Raw genomic sequence first — 11,637 nt, forward strand, 5'->3', positions numbered from 1 at the left:
CCACCGAACTCTGGTCCGGACCAAACAAGCGGACCAAGACCGAGCTGCAAGGTCGGACTCGGTCCGGACCAAAGGAACTCTGGTGCGGACCTTTTGGAGGTGTGAAAGCAGACCGGACCTAATCCGACAGTTTTGCTTTTTTGTACCTCAGGAGCTTCCGTCGTTTGTCGAGCATTATGGGAAACAGAGTCTTGATATCCCACCGCAAAGTGCAAACACTGTTTCGGTTGTCAAGGGAACCTTACAACAGTCGTTCAGTCATTCAGACCAGTGGTAGGCTAGACTACAGAGTACAAAAAATGAGTAGGGGGCAAACGTGGGCCGAGGAAGAAACGCGTACCCTTGTGGCTATATGGGCAGATGTCCACATATCTGAGCTTTTGGAGAGAACACACAAAAATGCCGACGTGTTTGCTGTATTCAGTGAGAAAATGAAGGAGAAGGGGTTCACGCGCTCCCCAGAACAATGTCGGCTAAAAGTGAAGAAACTCCGTCAGACCTACATTAAAATCAGGGACATTCTTTCAAAAAGTGGCGGTACTAGTGACGCAAAAAAGAAATTCATCTATTGCGTGAAGAGCCAGAACTGTCCCAACATGATGTGCGCTCATCAGCGCTATCCTCCGTAGCCGCCTTGCCCTTTGAAGTCGTCGTTGATAAATTACTTGTACAACAGCATAGTAATCGCACAATTGTGAAAACAGTAAAAACTGGAAAAAACATATAGCTTTGATGACATTAAAAAGAATAACAGCACGGAAAGCCTCCATGACTACTTTTGAACTTAACGCTTTGTGCGCGTGTCGTCTCTGACCAATAGCTGAACGACCTCAGGGCGTGTGGCTTTGTTGACAGATTTTGGTCCGCTTACTAAAATGTACAGTGTGAAAGCGAACCGCACCAAAATGAAAAAATAAAAAAAAAAACATTTGGTTCGGACCAAAGCAAGTGAACTATCAAACTATCCTGGTCTGAATACACCCTTAGTGAACACTCAATTAGTGTTCGGTACTAAAAGGAGGTATAGATTCCCCTTCATGCAGTTTCTGAACCAGAGATAGCTCGCTCGTCCCTTCTCCTTCAGCTCTCCTCGACTCCTGCGGTGATTGGCAGAGATGTTAAGTGCCATTTGACACCTGTGAGGGCGAAAATTTGGACGAGTGGGCCGTAATGAGTTGGAGACGTCGGTGCAATTAAAATCACTGTTAATTTCTCCAGGGAAATTGGGGGCCCCACGTCAAGTCCATGAATCACTGAATGGAGGGGATACGAGGAGGAGGAATGAGTCACTGACTTTTGGATGGGTAGACGATTGCAAGAGTGCAGAGCCAAGCACCTAATCAGAACACACACACACACCTACAAGACAAGTATACCTGAAATGAAATGACAGGGAGAAGGATGGACGATGACAGGCCCTGTCAGCTGCTGAGCTTGTTTGATTAGGTGATCTAAAGTTCCTCACATTATATGAATAGCTACAAGGTGTTGCTTTAGATTACGCTACACTAATATCTTCATGATTGTGTTATATGTACACTAATGGAGCTTTTTGTTTCACAAAGATGGACATCCTGTCAGACGTTCTGTCTTGTCTAATTTGATCAAGGAATTTGCTGAACAAGGAAACACTGGATACTGGACATGCATATTCTTCTGAGTTTTTTAATGGTCCTACAGAACAGCAGTCAAGTGTCAGGTGACAAAGTTATAGTTTATTATCATGTGGCAAATTTGCATTTGATCTCAATTGCTTTAGCACATTTTCCGAAAATTCATAAAAGAAATTATTTTATTTGTGTATCGTACAACACTTCTTTCAAATGCAAAAGGACATAATTCATGTATAACTCCAGGTTGATTATTCAGTTATCCATCTAAACGTTTTTGGTTCTTTAATTAATTAAGTAGCAAGATTGAGGAATATACTGTACATTTAGATCCCCCAAAGTCAAGGAAAAATAGTTTTGATTATGGTTTGATCCAAGACAGTGAAAATGCTAAATAATAGTGCCAAGATTCCCTTGCAATGCATTCGTAAACCATTGTCTGGACCTACTTCCCATTCATGTCCTATAGAACCAGGTAAAATTCTTGCACAGAGGTTAGTGGGACCAAAAGTGACACAAAGCAAGAGGAAAAGGAAAAATGGAACAAAGTAGAGAATCTCTGTACTGAATTTTCACTGTATAATTTTTCCGATGCTTTCTGAACAAACTCACGCACATAATTTAACCTCCATTTAATAGGGACAGAGATCTAAACACCTACCTTCTAAGATCGAAGCTACAAAGCAACCAGGTCTCTCTGGAAGGCTAGCTGTTTAGTGAAAAAGGCAAATGGGTTAACTGATAGTAAAGGAAGTGTTTTACTTCCTGTAAATATAATACACACACTCACTGGCCACTTTAATAGAAACTTGTTCTTGACTCTAAGGCCAAGTTTACATTAGACCGTATCTGTCTCGTTTTCTTCGCGGATGCACTGTCCGTTTACATTAAACCGCCTGGAAACGCCGGGAAACGGGAATCCGCCAGGGTCCATGTATTCAATCCAGATCGTGTCTGGTCCGGTGCTGTGTAAACATTGAGAATACGCGGATACGCTGTGCTGAGCTCTAGCTGGCGTCGTCATTGGACAACGTCACTGTGACATCCACCTTCCTGATTCGCTGGCGTTGGTCATGTGACGCGACTACTGAAAAACGGCGCGGACTTCCGCCTTGTATCACCTTTCATTAAAGAGTATAAAAGTATGAAAATACTGCAAATACTGATGCAAATACTGCCCATTGTGTAGTTATGATTGTCTTTAGGCTTGCCATCCTTCCACTTGCAAGTGGTAAGTGACACGCATGCCCGATATGCACTGGAATCACACACACAGCGGCTCAGTCCCGAATCACTGCTCGTGTGCTTCACTCGCGCGCTCTGTGAGCTGCGCAGGGCCGGAGTGCGCACCCTCCAGAGGGCACTCGCTGTTCAGGGCAGAGTGATTTGGAGCGCAGGATGCCTGCGGAGCCGAGCGTATCCGTGTATTGGCGTTGCTGTGTGCACGCGAATCGTGTATTGGCGTTGCTGTGTGCACGCTAATCGTTTTAAAAACGTTAATCTGATGATCCGCTGATACGGTCTAATGTAAACCCCACCTAAGATTCCTGTTCTTGGCTGGCGGGAGTGGAACCCAATGTGGTCTTCTGCTGTTGCATGCTGAGATGCTTTTCTGATCACCACGGTTGTAAAGAGTAATTATATGAGTTACTATATCCTTCCTGGCAGCTCGAACCAATCTGGCCATTTTCCTCTGACCTCTCTTATCAACAAAGCGTTTGTTTCCACTCACAGAACGGTCACTCATTCAGTGCTTTTTGTTTTTCGCATCATTCTGTGTAAACTCTCGAGACTGTTGTGTGTGAAAACCCCAGGAGATCAGCAGGTTCTGAAATACTCAAACCAGTCCATCAGGCTCAAATCAACACCCATGCCACAGTGAATGTCACACTCTGAGATCACAGTTTCCCATTCTGATGCTTGAAATGAACATTAACTGAAGATCTTGATTTGTATCTGCATGATTTTATGCACTGTACTGCTGTCAAGGGATTGGCTGATTAGAGAACTGCAGAAAACAGCAGGTATATGTGTATACACAATAAAGTGGCCGGTGGTGATTGTGTGTGTAATCATGATATGCTATTGTACCTTCTCTTACAACTTTATTTGCATAAGAGCAAATATTATACAGTGGTGCTTGAAAGTTTGTGAACCCTTTAGGATTTTCTATATTTCTGCATAAATATGACCGAAAACATCATCAGATTTTCACACAAGTCCTAAAAGTAAGTAAAGAGAACCCAGTTAAACAAATGAGACAAAAATATTATACTTGGTCATTTATTTATTGAGAAAAATGATCCAGTATTACATATCTGTGAGTGACAAAAGTATGTGAACCTTTGCTGTCAGTATCTGGTGTGACCCCCTTGTGCAGCAATAACTGCAACTGAACGTTTGTGGTAACTGTTGATCAGTCCTGCACACCGGCTTGGAGGAATTTTAGCCCATTCCTCTGTACAGAACAGCTTCAACTCTGGGATGTTGGTGGGTTTCCTCACATGAACTGCTCGCTTCAGGTCCTTCCACAACATTTCGATTGGATTAAGGTCAGAACTTTGACTTGGCCATTCCAAAACATTAACTTTATTCTTCTTTAACCATTCTTTGGTAGAACGACTTGTGTGCTTAGGGTCGTTGTCTTGCTGCGTGACCCACCTTCTCTTGAGATTCAGTTCATGGACAGATGTCCTGACATTTTCCTTTAGAATTCGCTGGTGTAATTCAGAATTCATTGTTCCATCAATGATGGCAAGCCGTCCTGACCCAGATGCAGCAAAATAGGCCCAACCCATGATACTACCACCACCATGTTTCACAGATGGGATAAGGTTCTTGTGCTGGAATGCAGTGTTTTCCTTTCTCCAAACATAACGCTTCTCATTTAATTTAAACCAAAAAGTTCTATTTTAGTCTCATCCGTCCACAAAACATTTTTCCAATAGCCTTCTGGCTTGTCCACATGATCTTTAGCAAACTGCAGATGAGCAGCAATGTTCTTTTTGGAGAGCAGTGGCTTTCTCCTTGCAACCCTGCCATGCACACCACTGTTGTTCAGTGTTCTCCAGATGGTGGACTCATGAACATTAACACTAGCCAATGTGAGAGAGGCCTTCAATTGCTTAGAAGTTACCCTGGGGTCCTTTGTGACCTCGCCAACTATTACACACCTTGCTCTTGGAGTGATCTTTGTTGGTCGACCACTCCTGGCGAGGGTAACAATGGTCTTGAATTTCCTCCATTTGTACACAATCTGTCTGACTGTGGATTGGTGGAGTCCAAACTCTTTAGAGATGGTTTTGTAACCTTTTCCAGCCTGATGAGCATCAACAACACTTTTTCTGAGGTCCTCGGAAATCTCCTTTGTTCGTGCCATGATACACTTCCACAAACATGTGTTGTGAAGATCAGACTTTGATAGATCCCTGTTCTTTAAATAAAACAGGGTGCCCACTCACACCTGATTGCCATCCCATTGATTGAAAACACCTGACTCTAATTTCACCTTCAAATTAACTGCTAATCCTAGAGGTTCACATACTTTTGCCACTCACAGATGTGTAATATTGGATCATTTTCCTCAATAAATAAATGACCAAGTATAATATTTTTGTCTCATTTGTTTAACTGGGTTCTCTTTGTCTACTTTTAGGACTTGTGTGAAAATCTGATGATGTTTTAGGTCATATTTATGCAGAAATATAGAAAATTCTAAAGGGTTCACAAACTTTCAAGCACCACCGTATATAATTTTTGATAATGCTGCTTTTATTTTGCTTTTTCTTCCCATTAGGGAAACCAGCAGATCTCTGCAATTTTACAGATCCAGACTGGGCTCCAACACAAAATATGGACCACAACAAAATTAAAGGTGGTACTAAAGCGGCAGTTTGAAATGCTCGGCTTACAGAGCACAGAAATAAACACAAAATTATTGAAGAATCTTCCCAAACGATCACAGAGTCAACTGAACAAGATTCATGTCAATCCATTACCTCAAATCCTGCAGCCTCTTTGTCCGGTGAGTGCTCTTTTATAACTAAATATGTTATATACTCGTGTGTTAGAGCCCTATCTTTTGAAGCAGTCAAATGATTGTTTTTAAAATAGGTTTGAGAAACGACTACAAGCTTCTAAGGCCAAGTTTACATTAGACCGTATCTGTCTCGTTTTCTTAGCGGATGCACTGTCCGTTTACATTAAACTGCCTGGAAACGCCAGGAAACGGGAATCCACCAGGGTCCACGTATTCAATCCAGATCGTGTCAGCTCCGGTGCTGTGTAAACATTCAGAATATGCGGATACGCTGTGCTGAGCTCTAGCTGGCGTCTCATTGGACAACGTCACTGTGACATCCACCTTCCTGATTCGCTGGCATTGGTCATGTGACACGACTGCTGAAAAACGGCGCGGACTTCCGCCTTGTATCACCTTTCATTAAAGAGTATAAAAGTATGAAAATACTGCAAATACTGATGCAAATACTGCCCATTGTGTAGTTATGATGGTCTTTAGGCTTGCCATCCTTCTACTTGCAAGTGGTAAGTGATATGCGCTGGGATCACACACACAGCGGCTCAGTCCCGAATCACTGCTTGTGCGCTTCACTCGCGCACTCTGTGAGCTGCGCAGGGCCGGAGTGCGCACCCTCCAGAGGGCACTCGCTGTTCAGGGCGGAGTGATTTGGAGCGCAGGATGCCTGCGGAGCCGAGCGTATCCGTGTATTGGTGTTGCTGTGTGCACGCAAATCGTGTATTGGTGTTGCTGTGTGCACACTAATCGTTTTAAAAACGTTAATCTGATGATCCGCTGATACAGTCTAATGGGCTAAATGTAACTCCTCTTACTTCCAGTCTGTACTCTTACCGCTATGTGTATATATGTATATTGTATATCCTCCAACATGGTGGCGGTCAATGCCGCAAACAGTTTTGGTCACATGGTTGCAAACGAAGAATCATTTCTCACTGCGATTGAAACAGTTGCCCGCGATAAAATGCCAGCTGAATAATCACTGACTAAAGTCATGTCACACAACTATATACACTTCATCTACACTCGTTTAAGGTCTTAAGAGTAAATGCAGACATTTTATAAATAGTAATTTATGGGATTGTAATGCCCTAAATGAGTTTTACTGTATCTTAAAGCATGTTATTCAGTAACTGCTCTGTATTAATAAGTTACAGCAGTGACACTAATAGGAAACTGAGCTTAAGGGGTTAATATCATGTATAAGGCTTAATCTTCAGTATGCCTTTAGTCTTCTCATAGTCACACAAATTTCATTGGATTTCTAACATTCGTGAGAAAATCGAAGGCCACTAAATCTGTGCTTTGGCTTGACCTGAGGCATTTTTCACTTTTCATGTGTGAATTATTATGAACTTACACTTGTGCACTTACAGTCTTCCAGTTGTGCCTAAGAGAGCCATCTTTTGATGAGGAGAACAGTCTCCTATGGAGAAAGTGGTCCTCGGCAAGTCTGTGTGTGTGTGTGTGTGTGTGTGTGTGTGTGTGTGTGTGTGTGTGTGTGTGTGTGTGAGTGTGTGTGTGACCCAGCCCTGGTGTTCTCTGTCAGCTGTGTGTTTAAATTACCCCCCACCGGCATTCAAATTACAGCCCCTATCTCATCAGTTGAAGGGTGGCGGCTCTACCGCATGATCACATTAATGCAAGTTCACCAGCCCTCTACCACACACACTCTCACACATGCACTCTCTCTCTCTCTCTCTCTCTCTCTCTCTCACACACACACACACACGCACACACACACTACATAATGAGGCAAAGTCATCTTTTTCTGAATCCCCGCTGGGTGTACCTGCAAAGTACAAAGGCCCAGATGCTCTATTTTAGGAGCACCTCTTTTAATTTATTTCCTTGATTTGCCGATAATAATAATAATTGTGCTGCAGGTGCTGCATTGAAATTAGCTGCCACTTTCCCTGGGCGCTATCACTGAGCCATCGCCTTTCCAAAAGAGGCCTCGCTTCTGCTTGCGTGCGTTTCATGTTCTGCATCTCTCCCTCTCTTTCTCTGAAAGACATAAAGGCCATAGCATCAGTCCCTCTTCTTCTTCTTCTTCTTCTTCTTCTTCTTCTTCGTCTTCTTCTTCTTCATCATCTTCTTCTTCTCATTTTTCCTCCAGCTTATTCAAATCAGGCGTTAGAAAACTAACCATGTTTGAATTGTAATGCCGTGATGGCACGTTTACAATTTACTGATACTGATGCATAATAGGCAGCCGAGCAGACCCGAATCGAAAATGAATTTTTTTTTTTTTTTTTTTTGCTTGTCTGTATTCTAATCACAGTGTTACATGATAGCTTACAAGGGCGTCTTTGAAAGTGCCTCTAACTAAATAAATTTGATTTGAACAGGGTGTGTTTGGCAGATTGGCTTGTGCATATTTTGCCAGCATGCCAGGTGCTGTCAAGGATAAAGCACCTAGTTTGCTGTGTATAATAGGATGCGAGGCTTCCAAAAAAAAAAAAAAAAAAGAACTATTCTATTAGATGCACTGGAGGCGGGTAACAAAAGGATCCCAGGGCTGCCTGGAGTCAGCACTCTCATAGTCATCAGTCAGTATGCTAAAGAGGGAATTGATGTATGTAGTGTGACACCACTTCCATTTTTTAAGTTGAATAACAAATTGAAATGCGTTTCTGCTTACAGGAAAAATCATACATATTTAACATGTGATCGTGTTTGCTAAGAAATATGGGATCATATGAAAAAAAAACATATGAAGGTCCATTTCACCATGTTATGTCTTGAAAATATAACACGAAATGAATTATGAGAAATTAGACATGGAAATAAAAGAAGAGTGAAAATTAACATGTTAAATTGAAGAAATCTATAAAGTTAACATGGAAAAATATAGGAATTGTGAAAATTAGCACATGGGAATCCAGGAATTGTGAAAATTTGCACATCAATTAAAAGAAAGCTATAAAAATTCATGTATGGAAAAAGGAACTGTGAAAATTAATAAAGGAATTATAAAAAGAACATGAAAGAGTTCGGTGAAAGGAATTTTGCCACATAAAAAAAAAAACATGCAACAAATGTGAAGTGTCTAAAACCACATATGTAAATCTTGCAATTATTTACCGGTACATGTGAAGTTCATGGGACAGGGAACATCACAATACATCACAGTTTATTCTATTCACATTCACAGGATATGAGCAATCGCATGCTCTGATTGGCTACCCTACTACTCGGATATCAGTTCATATACCATGAGTAGAAAAAAACAAAATGGCAGAACGTGTTGCTGAACCGAGCAAGAACGAAATAAAAACTGTACTTGAAAACAAAACCCTGAAAAGTACAAAAAAGCAACAAAATATGGAATAAAAGTATTTGATGGTAAGAACATATCTTTTTTTATTTTTCAAGAATTATTAATATCGCATTTTTCACAAATTGTTACTGTCATTTCACCGGTTTGTTTACATTCTAAGCGGAAATGATTTTGTCAAACATTTTGTATAAAGTTTGTATTTATTGAACTTGCAAAAAATAAAAGTGCTCCGTTTCTCAAAATCCAGTGACTGTGGATAGACTAAAACAGTTATTCCACTCAATCTCATCGTACATGGCTTATAGCCGACTCGGCACTACGCGCCTCATCAGCTATCAGCTCATGTATGACTTGATTTCATGGAATAACTGTTAAGTATACTATAACTGAAAAGATGTCTACAGTCAGTTAAGGGTATACAATCTCATTCATCTCATCTCATTATCTGTAGCCGCTTTATCCTGTTCTACAGGGTCGCAGACAAGCTGGAGCCTATCCCAGCTGACTACGGGCGAAAGGCGGGGTACACCCTGGACAAGTCGCCAGGTCATCACAGGGCTGACACATAGACACAGACAACCATTCACACTCACATTCACACCTACGGTCAATTTAGGCCAAGTTTACATTAGACCGTATCTGTCTCGTTTTCTTCGCGGATGCACTGTCCGTTTACATTAAAACGCCTGGAAACGGCGGGAAACGGGAATCCGCCAGCGTCCACGTATTCAATCCAGATCATGTCTGGTCCGGTGCTGTGTAAACATTGAGAATACGCGGATACGCTGTGCTGAGCTCTAGCTGGCGTCGTCATTGGACAACGTCACTGTGATATCCACCTTCCTGATTCGCTGGCGTTGGTCATGTGACGCGACTGCTGAAAAACGGCGCGGACTTCCGCCTTGTATCACCTTTCATTAAAGAGTATAAAAGTATGAAAATACTGCAAATACTGATGCAAATACTGCCCATTGTGTAGTTATGATGGTCTTTAGGCTTGCCATCCTTCCACTTGCAAGTGGTAAGTGATATGCGCTGGGATCTCACACACAGCGGCTCAGTCCCGAATCACTGCTTGTGCACTTCACTCGCGCGCTCTGTGAGCTGCGCAGGGCCGGAGTGCGCACCCTCCAGAGGGCACTCGCTGTTCAGGGCGGAGCGATTTGGAGCGCAGGATGCCTGCGGAGCCGAGCGTATCCGTGTATTGGTGTTGCTGTGTGCACGCGAATCGTGTATTGGTGTTGCTGTGTGCACACTAATCGTTTTAAAAACGTTAATCTGATGATCCGCTGATACGGTCTAATGTAAACCCCACCTTAGAGTCACCAGTTAACCTAACCTGCATGTCTTTGGACTGTGGGGGAAACCGGAGCACCCGGAGGAAACCCACGCAGACACGGGGAGAACATGCAAACTCCACACAGAAAGGACCTCGCCGGCCACGGGGCTTGAACCCAGACCTTCTTGCTGTGAGGCGACAGCACTAACCACTACACCACCGTGCTGCCTGGTATACAATCTGCTATATAAAATTGGAAATGGTTTCAATAATGCTTGCAGTGCTTGGTAAGTTGTTAAGTTTGCCAAAAAAATCTAGACGTGTGCTCCATTTGCTCTTACGTAAAGAATAATTCATGATTTTTAACCATCCCATTTACTAATCCTCTGATCAAGCGTAGTAACTCCTCGCATAGTTAAAGGTTATCAGCTAACTGAAATCCTGCATAGAAACATTAGTGTTAATTCCCAGGACCTGCTAGTGAGTATAGATATAAATTCATCAAACTCATAAGAACACGTTTCATATTTGTTTCAATGTAGTTCCTGAACAATTCATAATACTGTAGTTACAAGTTTAAGTTTAGCTTATTTTTATAGCGCTTTTAACAACAGACATTGTCGCAAAGCCAGACGTAGGGCATCAGGATGGATCAGGCAGGTCCGAGGAGCAGGTTTTTAGGTATGCCCAATGTCACCTGATGAGTGACAGGATACATTTTGCGCTGAGTGCAAGCAGGGACTCCGGCAAAACTAACTATGACAGCATAACTAAAAGGGGAGAGCCAGACGGTAACAGACATGAGGGCACCGTGAGACATAAAGCAGCCAGCTACTACACCATCAACAAACCCGAGTGAGTGGAGGGATGACAGCATCCTTACATCCCAGTTTACCAAAACAATCTATGCCTGAGGATCCTCCAGATCTACTCCTTTACCTAGTAAAATTATTAACAAAAGGCTTGACTAAACAGATATGTTTTAAGCCTAGACTTAAACACAAGTCTAGACTTAGCCTAGACTGTAACCCTTAGTTATAACTATATAACAAGTTTGGTTGAGGTTTAAGAGTTCTCCAAAAGGGACGAACTTGTAATAATACTCCAGAAAGAAGCAAAATAAATAATAAACACACCAGCTAGGTGTGGTGGATATCTTGAAAAATGCTCCATAACATATCATGTGTAAGGAAATAAAACATACATTTCTACATTGTACTGTACTATAAACAACGTAAGTGCATTTCAAAAATATTCTAGTGGTTTCCCTACAGAAATAATGTAACACTTGCCCTGCCACTGAATGTCGTCCTCTTTGAATATGTGATATACTGAAACCCAGGCATACTCTTAATACTGCCATTTTTCATTACAATTCAATCCCTAATCAGAGGCGTGCTGAGCCTCGGCTAAGATTGTCATCATCGTT

The sequence above is a fragment of the Neoarius graeffei genome, chromosome 26, assembly GCF_027579695.1.
Source record: "Neoarius graeffei isolate fNeoGra1 chromosome 26, fNeoGra1.pri, whole genome shotgun sequence".
Classification (NCBI taxonomy): Eukaryota; Metazoa; Chordata; class Actinopteri; order Siluriformes; family Ariidae; genus Neoarius; species Neoarius graeffei.